The sequence below is a fragment of the Lissotriton helveticus genome, chromosome 4_1, assembly GCF_964261635.1.
Source record: "Lissotriton helveticus chromosome 4_1, aLisHel1.1, whole genome shotgun sequence".
Classification (NCBI taxonomy): domain Eukaryota; kingdom Metazoa; phylum Chordata; class Amphibia; order Caudata; family Salamandridae; genus Lissotriton; species Lissotriton helveticus.
The window spans coordinates 970873700-970887079 of NC_136063.1; the positions used below are offsets into that span (position 1 = coordinate 970873700).

At 33.0% G+C, this 13380-nt stretch overlaps 10 non-coding genes across 10 annotated transcripts; all 10 read left to right on the forward strand.

The window, feature by feature from the left end:
• The first annotated feature begins 1080 nt into the window (after nt 1–1080).
• TRNAI-AAU (transfer RNA isoleucine (anticodon AAU)) lies at nt 1081–1154 on the forward strand. The gene has a single exon. It is a non-coding gene; the product is annotated as a tRNA-Ile (tRNA).
• A 580-nt stretch (nt 1155–1734) lies between these two features.
• TRNAI-AAU (transfer RNA isoleucine (anticodon AAU)) lies at nt 1735–1808 on the forward strand. Its single transcript has one exon. It is a non-coding gene; the product is annotated as a tRNA-Ile (tRNA).
• Nucleotides 1809–3253: 1445 nt separating this feature from the next.
• Nucleotides 3254–3327, forward strand: TRNAI-AAU (transfer RNA isoleucine (anticodon AAU)). The gene has a single exon. It is a non-coding gene; the product is annotated as a tRNA-Ile (tRNA).
• A 2309-nt stretch (nt 3328–5636) lies between these two features.
• Nucleotides 5637–5710, forward strand: TRNAI-AAU (transfer RNA isoleucine (anticodon AAU)). Its single transcript has one exon. It is a non-coding gene; the product is annotated as a tRNA-Ile (tRNA).
• Nucleotides 5711–6290: 580 nt separating this feature from the next.
• On the forward strand, nt 6291–6364 carry TRNAI-AAU (transfer RNA isoleucine (anticodon AAU)). Its single transcript has one exon. It is a non-coding gene; the product is annotated as a tRNA-Ile (tRNA).
• A 792-nt stretch (nt 6365–7156) lies between these two features.
• Nucleotides 7157–7230, forward strand: TRNAI-AAU (transfer RNA isoleucine (anticodon AAU)). The gene has a single exon. It is a non-coding gene; the product is annotated as a tRNA-Ile (tRNA).
• A 1444-nt stretch (nt 7231–8674) lies between these two features.
• TRNAI-AAU (transfer RNA isoleucine (anticodon AAU)) lies at nt 8675–8748 on the forward strand. The gene has a single exon. It is a non-coding gene; the product is annotated as a tRNA-Ile (tRNA).
• A 1444-nt stretch (nt 8749–10192) lies between these two features.
• Nucleotides 10193–10266, forward strand: TRNAI-AAU (transfer RNA isoleucine (anticodon AAU)). The gene has a single exon. It is a non-coding gene; the product is annotated as a tRNA-Ile (tRNA).
• Nucleotides 10267–10846: 580 nt separating this feature from the next.
• Nucleotides 10847–10920, forward strand: TRNAI-AAU (transfer RNA isoleucine (anticodon AAU)). The gene has a single exon. It is a non-coding gene; the product is annotated as a tRNA-Ile (tRNA).
• A 792-nt stretch (nt 10921–11712) lies between these two features.
• TRNAI-AAU (transfer RNA isoleucine (anticodon AAU)) lies at nt 11713–11786 on the forward strand. The gene has a single exon. It is a non-coding gene; the product is annotated as a tRNA-Ile (tRNA).
• The last annotated feature ends 1594 nt before the right edge of the window (nt 11787–13380 follow it).

The window sequence follows — 13380 nt, forward strand, 5'->3', positions numbered from 1 at the left end:
ACCACGTGGAAAAAACGTTACTGGTTCAAAATTCTATCACTAAGTATGGAAATCTCTTTTGTATTGCAATTTTTTTGAAGTCATATTAGTTTCTTCATGTTGATAATATGAAAGTTAATTCATATTAAACAGCTGAAATTAAGCTTTCCAAATCTCCCGGTTGAACTATCATTAGCACTGCTTCTTGTGCTGGTCCTCCAGAAGATGTGCAAATTGGCCTTTTAGCTCAGTTGGTTAGATCGTGGTGCTAATAATGCCAAGGTCACAGGTTCGATCCCTGTACAGGCCAAGTTTAATTCTTTGAAAAAAGATTAATTTTTCTTGTGTCTCATTTTGGACTGTTTATCTCCTTGGATCAAACGCTGCTTGAAGGACTGGATGAATACATTTTATATAATTATAGAATTAATTACTATTCTTAAAGCGCCTGGAATATCTATTAATGGTTCTAAGTTCTAACGCCAAGTAACTAAATCTCTTATTTATAGCAATTTATTGAGATCATTTTTGTTTAGTCTTGTTGATAATATATAAAGATACTATGAATGTAAACAGCTGAATATAAGCTTTCCAACTATCCCGGATTAACAATCAGTAGGACTTCATTATCTGCTTCATCTTCAATAGTATGCTATATATTTAGTGACTCTATTAGTTTAGTCTGTTAGGGCATGAAGTTAAAAACGACAAGGACATACTTTCAATCAGTCTCCAAGCCAATACTTGATGCTCCTTTAATGTTGAAAATAGATGTATTTTCTACTGTATCATGTTTATCTCTATATTTCCTTTGAGGAGAAGCTGATACAATGATTAGATGAATCAATTCAATATAGGTGATGAATATTTATTTATTGCTTAACCACATGGAAAAAACGTTAATGGTTCTAAGTTCTAACACTAAGTATGTAAATCTCTTTTGTATTGTAATATTTTTTTAAGTCATATTAGTTTCTTCATGTTGATAATATCTAACAATAACTTCATGGTAAACTGCTGAAATTAAGCTTTCCAAATCTCCTGGGTTAACTATCATTTGCCCTTCTTCATATGCTGGACCTCCAAGTAGTTGTGCGAAATGGCCTGTTAGCTCAGATGGTTAGAGCGTGGTGCTAATAACGCCAAGGTCACAGGTTCGATCCCTGTACAGGCCAAGTTTAAGTGTTTGAACAAAGATGAATTTTTCTTGTGTCTCATTTTGGACTGTTTATCTCCTGAATCACACGCTGCTTGAAGGATTGGATGGAATCAGTAGCATTTCATCATCTGCTATTTCTTCAAAAGTATTCTATATATTTAGTGAGCCTATTAGTTTAGTCTGTTAGATCATGAAGTTAAAAACGCAAAGGACATAATTTCAATCAGTCTCCAAGCCAATACTTGATGCTCCTTTAATGTTGAAAATAGATGTATTTTGCTTCTGTATCATGTTTACCTCCATATTTCCTTTGCGCAGAAGCCGATAGAATGATTAGATGAATCAATTGAATATAGGTGATAAATATTTATTTATTGCTAATCCACGTGGAAAAAACGTTACTGCTTCAAAATTCCAACACTAAGTATGGAAATCTCTTTTGTATTGCAATTTTTTTGAAGTCCTATTAGCTTCTTCATGTTGATAATATGAAAGTTAATTCATATTAAACAGCTGAAATTAAGCTTTCCAAATCTCCCGGTTGAACTATCATTAGCACTGCTTCCGGTGCTGGTCCTCCAGAAGATGTGAAAATTGGCCTGTTAGCTCAGTTGGTTAGAGCGTGGTGCTAATAACACCAAGGTCACAGGTTCGATCCCTGTACAGGCCAAGTTTAATTCCTTGAAAAAAGATGAATTTTTCTTGTGTCTCATTTTGGACTGTTTATCTCCTTGGATCAAACGCTGCTTGAATGATTGGATGAATACATTTGATATAATTATAGAATTAATTACTATTCTTAAAGCGCCTGGAATATCTATTAATGGTTCTAAGTTCTAACGCCAAGTAACTAAATCTCTTATTTATTGCAATTTATTGAGATCATTTTTGTTTAGTCTTGTTGATAATATATAAAGATACTATGAATGTAAACAGCTGAATATAAGCTTTCCAACTATCCCGGATTAACAATCAGTAGGACTTCATCATCTGCTTCATCTTCAGTAGTATGCTATATATTTAGTGACTCTATTAGTTTAGTCTGTTAGAGCATGAAGTTAAAAACGCAAAGGACATACTTTCAATCAGTCTCCAAGCCAATATTTGATGCTCCTTTACTGTTGAAAATAGATGTATTTTCTACTGTATCATGTTTATCTCTATATTTCCTTTGAGGAGAAGCTGATAAAATGATTAGATGAATCAATTCAATATAGGTGATGAATATTTATTTATTGCTTAACCACATTGAAAAAACGTTAATGGTTCTAAGTTCTAACACTAAGTATGAAAATCTCTTTTGTATTGTAATTTTTTTAAAGTCATATTAGTTTCTTCATGTTGATAATATATAACAATAACTTCATGGTAAACTGCTGAAATTAAGCTTTCCAAATCTCCTGGATTAACTATAATTTGCCCTTCTTCATTTGCTGGACCTCCAGGTAGTTGTGCAAAATGGCCTGTTAGCTCAGATAGTTAGAGCGTTGTGCTAATAATGCCAAGGTCACAGGTTCGATCTCTGTACAGGCCAAGTTTAATTGTTTGAACAAAGATGAATTTTTCTTGTGTCTCATTTTGGACTGTTTATCTCCTTGAATCACACGCTGCTTGAAGGATTGGATGGAATCAGTAGCATTTCATCATCTGCTAATTCTTCAAAAGTATTCTATATATTTAGTGAGCCTATTAGTTTAGTCTGTTAGAGCATGAAGTTAAAAACGCAAAAGAACATAATTTCAATCAGTCTCCAAGCCAATACTTGATTCTCCTTTAATGTTGAAAATAGATGTATTTTCTTCTGTATCATGTTTACCTCCATATTTCCTTTGCGCAGAAGCTGATAGAATGATTAGATGAATCAATTGAATATAGGTGATGAATATTTATTTATTGCTAAACCACGTGGAAAAAACGTTACTGGTTCAAAATTCTAACACTAAGTATGGAAATCTCTTTTGTATTGCAATTTTTTTGAAGTCATATTAGTTTCTTCATGTTGATAATATGAAAGTTAATTCATATTAAACAGCTGAAATTAAGCTTTCCAAATCTCCTGGTTGAACTATCATAAGCACTGCTTCCTGTGCTGGTTCTCCAGAAGATATGCAAATTGGCCTGTTAGCTCAGTTGGTTAGAGCGTGGTGCTAATAACGCCAAGGTCACAGGTTCGATCCCTGTACAGGCCAAGTTTAATTCCTTGAAAAAAGATGAATTTTTCTTGTGTCTCATTTTGGACTGTTTATCTCCTTGGATCAAACGCTGCTTGAATGATTGGATGAATACATTTGATATAATTATAGAATTAATTACTATTCTTAAAGCGCCTGGAATATCTATTAATGGTTCTAAGTTCTAACGCCAAGTAACTAAATCTCTTATTTATTGCAATTTATTGAGATCATTTTTGTTTAGTCTTGTTGATAATATATAAAGATACTATGAATGTAAACAGCTGAATATAAGCTTTCCAACTATCCCGGATTAACAATCAGTAGGACTTCATCATCTGCTTCATCTTCAGTAGTATGCTATATATTTAGTGACTCTATTAGTTTAGTCTGTTAGAGCATGAAGTTAAAAACGCAAAGGACATACTTTCAATCAGTCTCCAAGCCAATACTTGATGCTCCTTTACTGTTGAAAATAGATGTATTTTCTACTGTATCATGTTTATCTCTATATTTCCTTTGAGGAGAAGCTGATAAAATGATTAGATGAATCAATTCAATATAGGAGATGAATATTTATTTATTGCTTAACCACATGGAAAAAACGTTAATGGTTCTAAGTTCTAACACTAAGTATGAAAATCTCTTTTGTATTGTAATTTTTTTTAAGTCATATTAGTTTCTTCATGTTGATAATATATAACAATAACTTCATGGTAAACTGCTGAAATTAAGCTTTCCGAATCTCCTGGGTTAACTATCATTTGCCCTTCTTCATTTGCTGGACCTCCAGGTAGTTGTGCAAAATGGCCTGTTAGCTCAGATGGTTAGAGCGTTGTGCTAATAACGCCAAGGTCACAGGTTCGATCCCTGTACAGGCCAAGTTTAATTGTTTGAACAAAGATGAATTTTTCTTGTGTCTCATTTTGGACTGTTTATCTCCTTGAATCACACGCTGCTTGAAGGATTGGATGGAATCAGTAGCATTTCATCATCTGCTAATTCTTGAAAAGTATTCTATATATTTAGTGAGCCTATTAGTTTAGTCTGTTAGAGCATGAAGTTAAAAACGCAAAAGGACATAATTTCAATCAGTCTCCAAGCCAATACTTGATTCTCCTTTAATGTTGAAAATAGATGTATTTTCTTCTGTATCATGTTTACCTCTATATTTCCTTTGCGCAGAAGCTGATAGAATGATTAGATGAATCAATTGAATATAGGTGATGAATATTTATTTATTGCTAAACCACGTGGAAAAAACGTTACTGGTTCAAAATTCTATCACTAAGTATGGAAATCTCTTTTGTATTGCAATTTTTTTGAAGTCATATTAGTTTCTTCATGTTGATAATATGAAAGTTAATTCATATTAAACAGCTGAAATTAAGCTTTCCAAATCTCCCGGTTGAACTATCATTAGCACTGCTTCCTGTGCTGGTCCTCCAGAAGATGTGCAAATTGGCCTTTTAGCTCAGTTGGTTAGATCGTGGTGCTAATAATGCCAAGGTCACAGGTTCGATCCCTGTACAGGCCAAGTTTAATTCTTAGAAAAAAGATTAATTTTTCTTGTGTCTCATTTTGGACTGTTTATCTCCTTGGATCAAACGCTGCTTGAAGGACTGGATGAATGCATTTGATATAATTATAGAATTAATTACTATTCTTAAAGCGCCTGGAATATCTATTAATGGTTCTAAGTTCTAACGCCAAGTAACTAAATCTCTTATTTATAGCAATTTATTGAGATCATTTTTGTTTAGTCTTGTTGATAATATATAAAGATACTATGAATGTAAACAGCTGAATATAAGCTTTCCAACTATCCCGGATTAACAATCAGTAGGACTTCATCATCTGCTTCATCTTCAATAGTATGCTATATATTTAGTGACTCTATTAGTTTAGTCTGTTAGGGCATGAAGTTAAAAACGACAAGGACATACTTTCAATCAGTCTCCAAGCCAATACTTGATGCTCCTTTAATGTTGAAAATAGATGTATTTTCTACTGTATCATGTTTTTCTCTATATTTCCTTTGAGGAGAAGCTGATACAATGATTAGATGAATCAATTCAATATAGGTGATGAATATTTATTTATTGCTTAACCACATGGAAAAAACGTTAATGGTTCTAAGTTCTAACACTAAGTATGTAAATCTCTTTTGTATTGTAATTTTTTTTAAGTCATATTAGTTTCTTCATGTTGATAATATCTAACAATAACTTCATGGTAAACTGCTGAAATTAAGCTTTCCAAATCTCCTGGGTTAACTATCATTTGCCCTTCTTCATATGCTGGACCTCCAAGTAGTTGTGCGAAATGGCCTGTTAGCTCAGATGGTTAGAGCGTGGTGCTAATAACGCCAAGGTCACAGGTTCAATCCCTGTACAGGCCAAGTTTAATTGTTTGAACAAAGATGAATTTTTCTTGTGTCTCATTTTGGACTGTTTATCTCCTCGAATCACAAGCTGCTTGAAGGATTGGATGGAATCAGTAGCATTTCATCATCTGCTATTTCTTCAAAAGTATTCTATATATTTAGTGAGCCTATTAGTTTAGTCTGTTAGATCATGAAGTTAAAAACGCAAAGGACATAATTTCAATCAGTCTCCAAGCCAATACTTGATGCTCCTTTAATGTTGAAAATAGATGTATTTTCTTCTGTATCATGTTTACCTCCATATTTCCTTTGTGCAGAAGCCGATAGAATGATTAGATGAATCAATTGAATATAGGTGATAAATATTTATTTATTGCTAATCCACGTGGAAAAAACGTTACTGGTTCAAAATTCCAACACTAAGTATGGAAATCTCTTTTGTATTGCAATTTTTTTGAAGTCCTATTAGCTTCTTCATGTTGATAATATGAAAGTTAATTCATATTAAACAGCTGAAATTAAGCTTTCCAAATCTCCCGGTTGAACTATCATTAGCACTGCTTCCGGTGCTGGTCCTCCAGAAGATGTGAAAATTGGCCTGTTATCTCAGTTGGTTAGAGCGTGGTGCTAATAACGCCAAGGTCACAGGTTCGATCCCTGTACAGGCCAAGTTTAATTCCTTGAAAAAAGATGAATTTTTCTTGTGTCTCATTTTGGACTGTTTATCTCCTTGGATCAAACGCTGCTTGAATGATTGGATGAATACATTTGATATAATTATAGAATTAATTACTATTCTTAAAGCGCCTGGAATATCTATTAATGGTTCTAAGTTCTAACGCCAAGTAACTAAATCTCTTATTTATTGCAATTTATTGAGATCATTTTTGTTTAGTCTTGTTGATAATATATAAAGATACTATGAATGTAAACAGCTGAATATAAGCTTTCCAACTATCCCGGATTAACAATCAGTAGGACTTCATCATCTGCTTCATCTTCAGTAGTATGCTATATATTTAGTGACTCTATTAGTTTAGTCTGTTAGAGCATGAAGTTAAAAACGCAAAGGACATACTTTCAATCAGTCTCCAAGCCAATACTTGATGCTCCTTTACTGTTGAAAATAGATGTATTTTCTACTGTATCATGTTTATCTCTATATTTCCTTTGAGGAGAAGCTGATATAATGATTAGATGAATCAATTCAATATAGGTGATGAATATTTATTTATTGCTTAACCACATGGAAAAAACGTTAATGGTTCTAAGTTCTAACACTAAGTATGTAAATCTCTTTTGTATTGTAATTTTTTTTAAGTCATATTAGTTTCTTCATGTTGATAATATATAACAATAACTTCATGGTAAACTGCTGAAATTAAGCTTTCCAAAAATCTCCTGGGTTAACTATCATTTGCCCTTCTTCATATGCTGGACCTCCAGGTAGTGTTGCAAAATGGCCTGTTAGCTCAGATGGTTAGAGCGTGGTGCTAATAACGCCAAGGTCACAGGTTCGATCCCTGTACAGGCCAAGTTTAATTGTTTGAACAAAGATGAACTTTTCTTGTGTCTCATTTTGGACTGTTTATCTCCTTGAATCACACGCTGCTTGAAGGATTGGATGGAAAAAGTAGCATTTAATCATCTGCTAATTCTTCAAAAGTATTCTATATATTTAGTGAGCCTATTAGTTTAGTCTGTTAGAGCATGAAGTTAAAAACGCACAGGACATAATTTCAATCAGTCTCCAAGCCAATACTTGATTCTCCTTTAATGTTGAAAATAGATGTATTTTCTTCTGTATCATGTTTACCTCTATATTTCCTTTGCGCAGAAGCTGACAGAATGATTAGATGAATTAATTGAATATAGGTGATGAATATTTATTTATTGCTAAACCACGTGGAAAAAACGTTACTGGTTCAAAATTCTAACACTAAGTATGGAAATCTCTTTTGTATTGCAATTTTTTTGAAGTCATATTAATTTCTTCATGTTGATAATATGAAAGTTAATTCATATTAAACAGCTGAAATTAAGCTTTCCAAATCTCCCAGTTGAACTATCAGTAGCACTGCTTCCTGTGCTGGTCCTCCAGAAGATGTGCAAATTGGCCTGTTAGCTCAGTTGGTTAGAGCGCTTTGCTAATAATGCCAAGGTCACAGGTTCGATCCCTGTACAGGCCAAGTTTAATTCTTTGAAAAAAGATTAATTTTTCTTGTGTCTCATTTTGGACTGTTTATCTGCTTGGATCAAACGCTGCTTGATCGACTGGATGAATACATTTGATATAATTATAGAATGAATTACTATTCTTAAAGCGCCTGGAATATCTATTAATGGTTCTAAGTTCTAACGCCAAGTAACTAAATCTCTTATTTATTGCAATTTATTGAGATCATTTTTGTTTAGTCTTGTTGATATTATATAAAGATACTATGAATGTAAACAGCTGAATATAAGCTTTACAACTATCCCGGATTAACAATCAGTAGGACTTGATCATCAGCTTCATCTTCAATAGTATACTATATATTTAGTGAGACTATTAGTTTAGTCTGTTAGAGCATGAAGTTAAAAACGCCAAGGACATACATTCAATCAGTCTCCAAGCCAATACTTGATGCACCTTTAATGTTGAAAATAGATGTATTTTCTACTGTATCATGTTTATCTCTATATTTCCTTAGAGGAGAAGCTGATATAATGATTAGATGAATCAATTCAATATAGGTGATGAATATTTATTTATTGCTTAACCACATGGAAAAAAAGTTAATGGTTCTAAGTTCTAACACTAAGTATGTAAATCTCTTTTGTATTGTAATTTTTTTTAAGTCATATTAGTTTCTTCATGTTGATAATATATAACAATAACTTCATGGTAAACTGCTGAAATTAAGCTTTCCAAATCTCCTGGGTTAACTATCATTTGCCCTTCTTCATATGCTGGACCTCCAGGTAGTTGTGCAAAATGGCCTGTTAGCTCAGATGGTTAGAGCGTGGTGCTAATAACGCCAAGGTCACAGGTTCGATCCCTGTACAGGCCAAGTTTAATTGTTTGAACAAAGATGAACTTTTCTTGTGTCTCATTTTGGACTGTTTATCTCCTTGAATCACACGCTGCTTGAAGGATTGGATGGAAAAAGTAGCATTTAATCATCTGCTAATTCTTCAAAAGTATTCTATATATTTAGTGAGCCTATTAGTTTAGTCTGTTAGAGCATGAAGTTAAAAACGCACAGGACATAATTTCAATCAGTCTCCAAGCCAATACTTGATTCTCCTTTAATGTTGAAAATAGATGTATTTTCTTCTGTATCATGTTTACCTCTATATTTCCTTTGCGCAGAAGCTGATAGAATGATTAGATGAATTAATTGAATATAGGTGATGAATATTTATTTATTGCTAAACCACGTGGAAAAAACGTTACTGGTTCAAAATTCTAACACTAAGTATGGAAATCTCTTTTGTATTGCAATTTTTTTGAAGTCATATTAATTTCTTCATGTTGATAATATGAAAGTTAATTCATATTAAACAGCTGAAATTAAGCTTTCCAAATCTCCCGGTTGAACTATCAGTAGCACTGCTTCCTGTGCTGGTCCTCCAGAAGATGTGCAAATTGGCCTGTTAGCTCAGTTGGTTAGAGCGCTTTGCTAATAATGCCAAGGTCACAGGTTCGATCCCTGTACAGGCCAAGTTTAATTCTTTGAAAAAAGATTAATTTTTCTTGTGTCTCATTTTGGACTGTTTATCTGCTTGGATCAAACGCTGCTTGATCGACTGGATGAATACATTTGATATAATTATAGAATGAATTACTATTCTTAAAGCGCCTGGAATATCTATTAATGGTTCTAAGTTCTAACGCCAAGTAACTAAATCTCTTATTTATTGCAATTTATTGAGATCATTTTTGTTTAGTCTTGTTGATATTATATAAAGATACTATGAATGTAAACAGCTGAATATAAGCTTTACAACTATCCCGGATTAACAATCAGTAGGACTTGATCATCAGCTTCATCTTCAATAGTATACTATATATTTAGTGAGACTATTAGTTTAGTCTGTTAGAGCATGAAGTTAAAAACGCCAAGGACATACATTCAATCAGTCTCCAAGCCAATACTTGATGCACCTTTAATGTTGAAAATAGATGTATTTTCTACTGTATCATGTTTATCTCTATATTTCCTTAGAGGAGAAGCTGATATAATGATTAGATGAATCAATTCAATATAGGTGATGAATATTTATTTATTGCTTAACCACATGGAAAAAAAGTTAATGGTTCTAAGTTCTAACACTAAGTATGTAAATCTCTTTTGTATTGTAATTTTTTTTAAGTCATATTAGTTTCTTCATGTTGATAATATATAACAATAACTTCATGGTAAACTGCTGAAATTAAGCTTTCCAAATCTCCTGGGTTAACTATCATTTGCCCTTCTTCATATGCTGGACCTCCAGGTAGTTGTGCAAAATGGCCTGTTAGCTCAGATGGTTAGAGCGTGGTGCTAATAACGCCAAGGTCACAGGTTCGATCCCTGTACAGGCCAAGTTTAATTGTTTGAACAAAGATGAATTTTTCTTGTGTCTCATTTTGGACTGTTTATCTCCTTGAATCACACGCTGCTTGAAGGATTGGATGGAATCAGTAGCATTTCATCATCTGCTAATTCTTCAAAAGTATTCTATATATTTAGTGAGCCTATTAGTTTAGTCTGTTAGAGCATGAAGTTAAAAACGCAAAGGACATAATTTCAATCAGTCTCCAAGCCAATACTTGATGCTCCTTTAATGTTGAAAATAGATGTATTTTCTTCTGTATCATGTTTACCTCCATATTTCCTTTGCGCAGAAGCTGATAGAATGATTAGATGAATGAATTGAATATAGGTGATAAATATTTATTTATTGCTAATCCACGTGGAAAAAACGTTACTGGTTCAAAATTCTAACACTAAGTATGGAAATCTCTTTTGTATTGCAATTTTTTTGAAGTCCTATTAGCTTCTTCATGTTGATAATATGAAAGTTAATTCATATTAAACAGCTGAAATTAAGCTTTCCAAATCTCCCGGTTGAACTATCATTAGCACTGCTTCCGGTGCTGGTCCTCCAGAAGATGTGAAAATTGGCCTGTTATCTCAGTTGGTTAGAGCGTGGTGCTAATAACGCCAAGGTCACAGGTTCGATCCCTGTACAGGCCAAGTTTAATTCCTTGAAAAAAGATGAATTTTTCTTGTGTCTCATTTTGGACTGTTTATCTCCTTGGATCAAACGCTGCTTGAATGATTGGATGAATACATTTGATATAATTATAGAATTAATTACTATTCTTAAAGCGCCTGGAATATCTATTAATGGTTCTAAGTTCTAACGCCAAGTAACTAAATCTCTTATTTATTGCAATTTATTGAGATCATTTTTGTTTAGTCTTGTTGATAATATATAAAGATACTATGAATGTAAACAGCTGAATATAAGCTTTCCAACTATCCCGGATTAACAATCAGTAGGACTTCATCATCTGCTTCATCTTCAGTAGTATGCTATATATTTAGTGACTCTATTAGTTTAGTCTGTTAGAGCATGAAGTTAAAAACGCAAAGGACATACTTTCAATCAGTCTCCAAGCCAATACTTGATGCTCCTTTACTGTTGAAAATAGATGTATTTTCTACTGTATCATGTTTATCTCTATATTTCCTTTGAGGAGAAGCTGATATAATGATTAGATGAATCAATTCAATATAGGTGATGAATATTTATTTATTGCTTAACCACATGGAAAAAACGTTAATGGTTCTAAGTTCTAACACTAAGTATGTAAATCTCTTTTGTATTGTAATTTTTTTTAAGTCATATTAGTTTCTTCATGTTGATAATATATAACAATAACTTCATGGTAAACTGCTGAAATTAAGCTTTCCAAAAATCTCCTGGGTTAACTATCATTTGCCCTTCTTCATATGCTGGACCTCCAGGTAGTTGTGCAAAATGGCCTGTTAGCTCAGATGGTTAGAGCGTGGTGCTAATAACGCCAAGGTCACAGGTTCGATCCCTGTACAGGCCAAGTTTAATTGTTTGAACAAAGATGAACTTTTCTTGTGTCTCATTTTGGACTGTTTATCTCCTTGAATCACACGCTGCTTGAAGGATTGGATGGAAAAAGTAGCATTTAATCATCTGCTAATTCTTCAAAAGTATTCTATATATTTAGTGAGCCTATTAGTTTAGTCTGTTAGAGCATGAAGTTAAAAACGCACAGGACATAATTTCAATCAGTCTCCAAGCCAATACTTGATTCTCCTTTAATGTTGAAAATAGATGTATTTTCTTCTGTATCATGTTTACCTCTATATTTCCTTTGCGCAGAAGCTGATAGAATGATTAGATGAATTAATTGAATATAGGTGATGAATATTTATTTATTGCTAAACCACGTGGAAAAAACGTTACTGGTTCAAAATTCTAACACTAAGTATGGAAATCTCTTTTGTATTGCAATTTTTTTGAAGTCATATTAATTTCTTCATGTTGATAATATGAAAGTTAATTCATATTAAACAGCTGAAATTAAGCTTTCCAAATCTCCCGGTTGAACTATCAGTAGCACTGCTTCCTGTGCTGGTCCTCCAGAAGATGTGCAAATTGGCCTGTTAGCTCAGTTGGTTAGAGCGCTTTGCTAATAATGCCAAGGTCACAGGTTCGATCCCTGTACAGGCCAAGTTTAATTCTTTGAAAAAAGATTAATTTTTCTTGTGTCTCATTTTGGACTGTTTATCTGCTTGGATCAAACGCTGCTTGATCGACTGGATGAATACATTTGATATAATTATAGAATGAATTACTATTCTTAAAGCGCCTGGAATATCTATTAATGGTTCTAAGTTCTAACGCCAAGTAACTAAATCTCTTATTTATTGCAATTTATTGAGATCATTTTTGTTTAGTCTTGTTGATATTATATAAAGATACTATGAATGTAAACAGCTGAATATAAGCTTTACAACTATCCCGGATTAACAATCAGTAGGACTTCATCATCTGCTTCATCTTCAGTAGTATGCTATATATTTAGTGACTCTATTAGTTTAGTCTGTTAGAGCATGAAGTTAAAAACGCAAAGGACATACTTTCAATCAGTCTCCAAGCCAATACTTGATGCTCCTTTACTGTTGAAAATAGATGTATTTTCTACTGTATCATGTTTATCTCTATATTTCCTTTGAGGAGAAGCTGATAAAATGATTAGATGAATCAATTCAATATAGGTGATGAATATTTATTTATTGCTTAACCACATGGAAAAAACGTTAATGGTTCTAAGTTCTAACACTAAGTATGAAAATCTCTTTTGTATTGTAATTTTTTTTAAGTCATATTAGTTTCTTCATGTTGATAATATATAACAATAACTTCATGGTAAACTGCTGAAATTAAGCTTTCCAAATCTCCTGGATTAACTATAATTTGCCCTTCTTCATTTGCTGGACCTCCAGGTAGTTGTGCAAAATGGCCTGTTAGCTCAGATGGTAAGAGCGTTATGCTAATAACGCCAAGGTCACAGGTTCGATCTCTGTACAGGCCAAGTTTAATTGTTTGAACAAAGATGAATTTTTCTTGTGTCTCATTTTGGACTGTTTATCTCCTTGAATCACACGCTG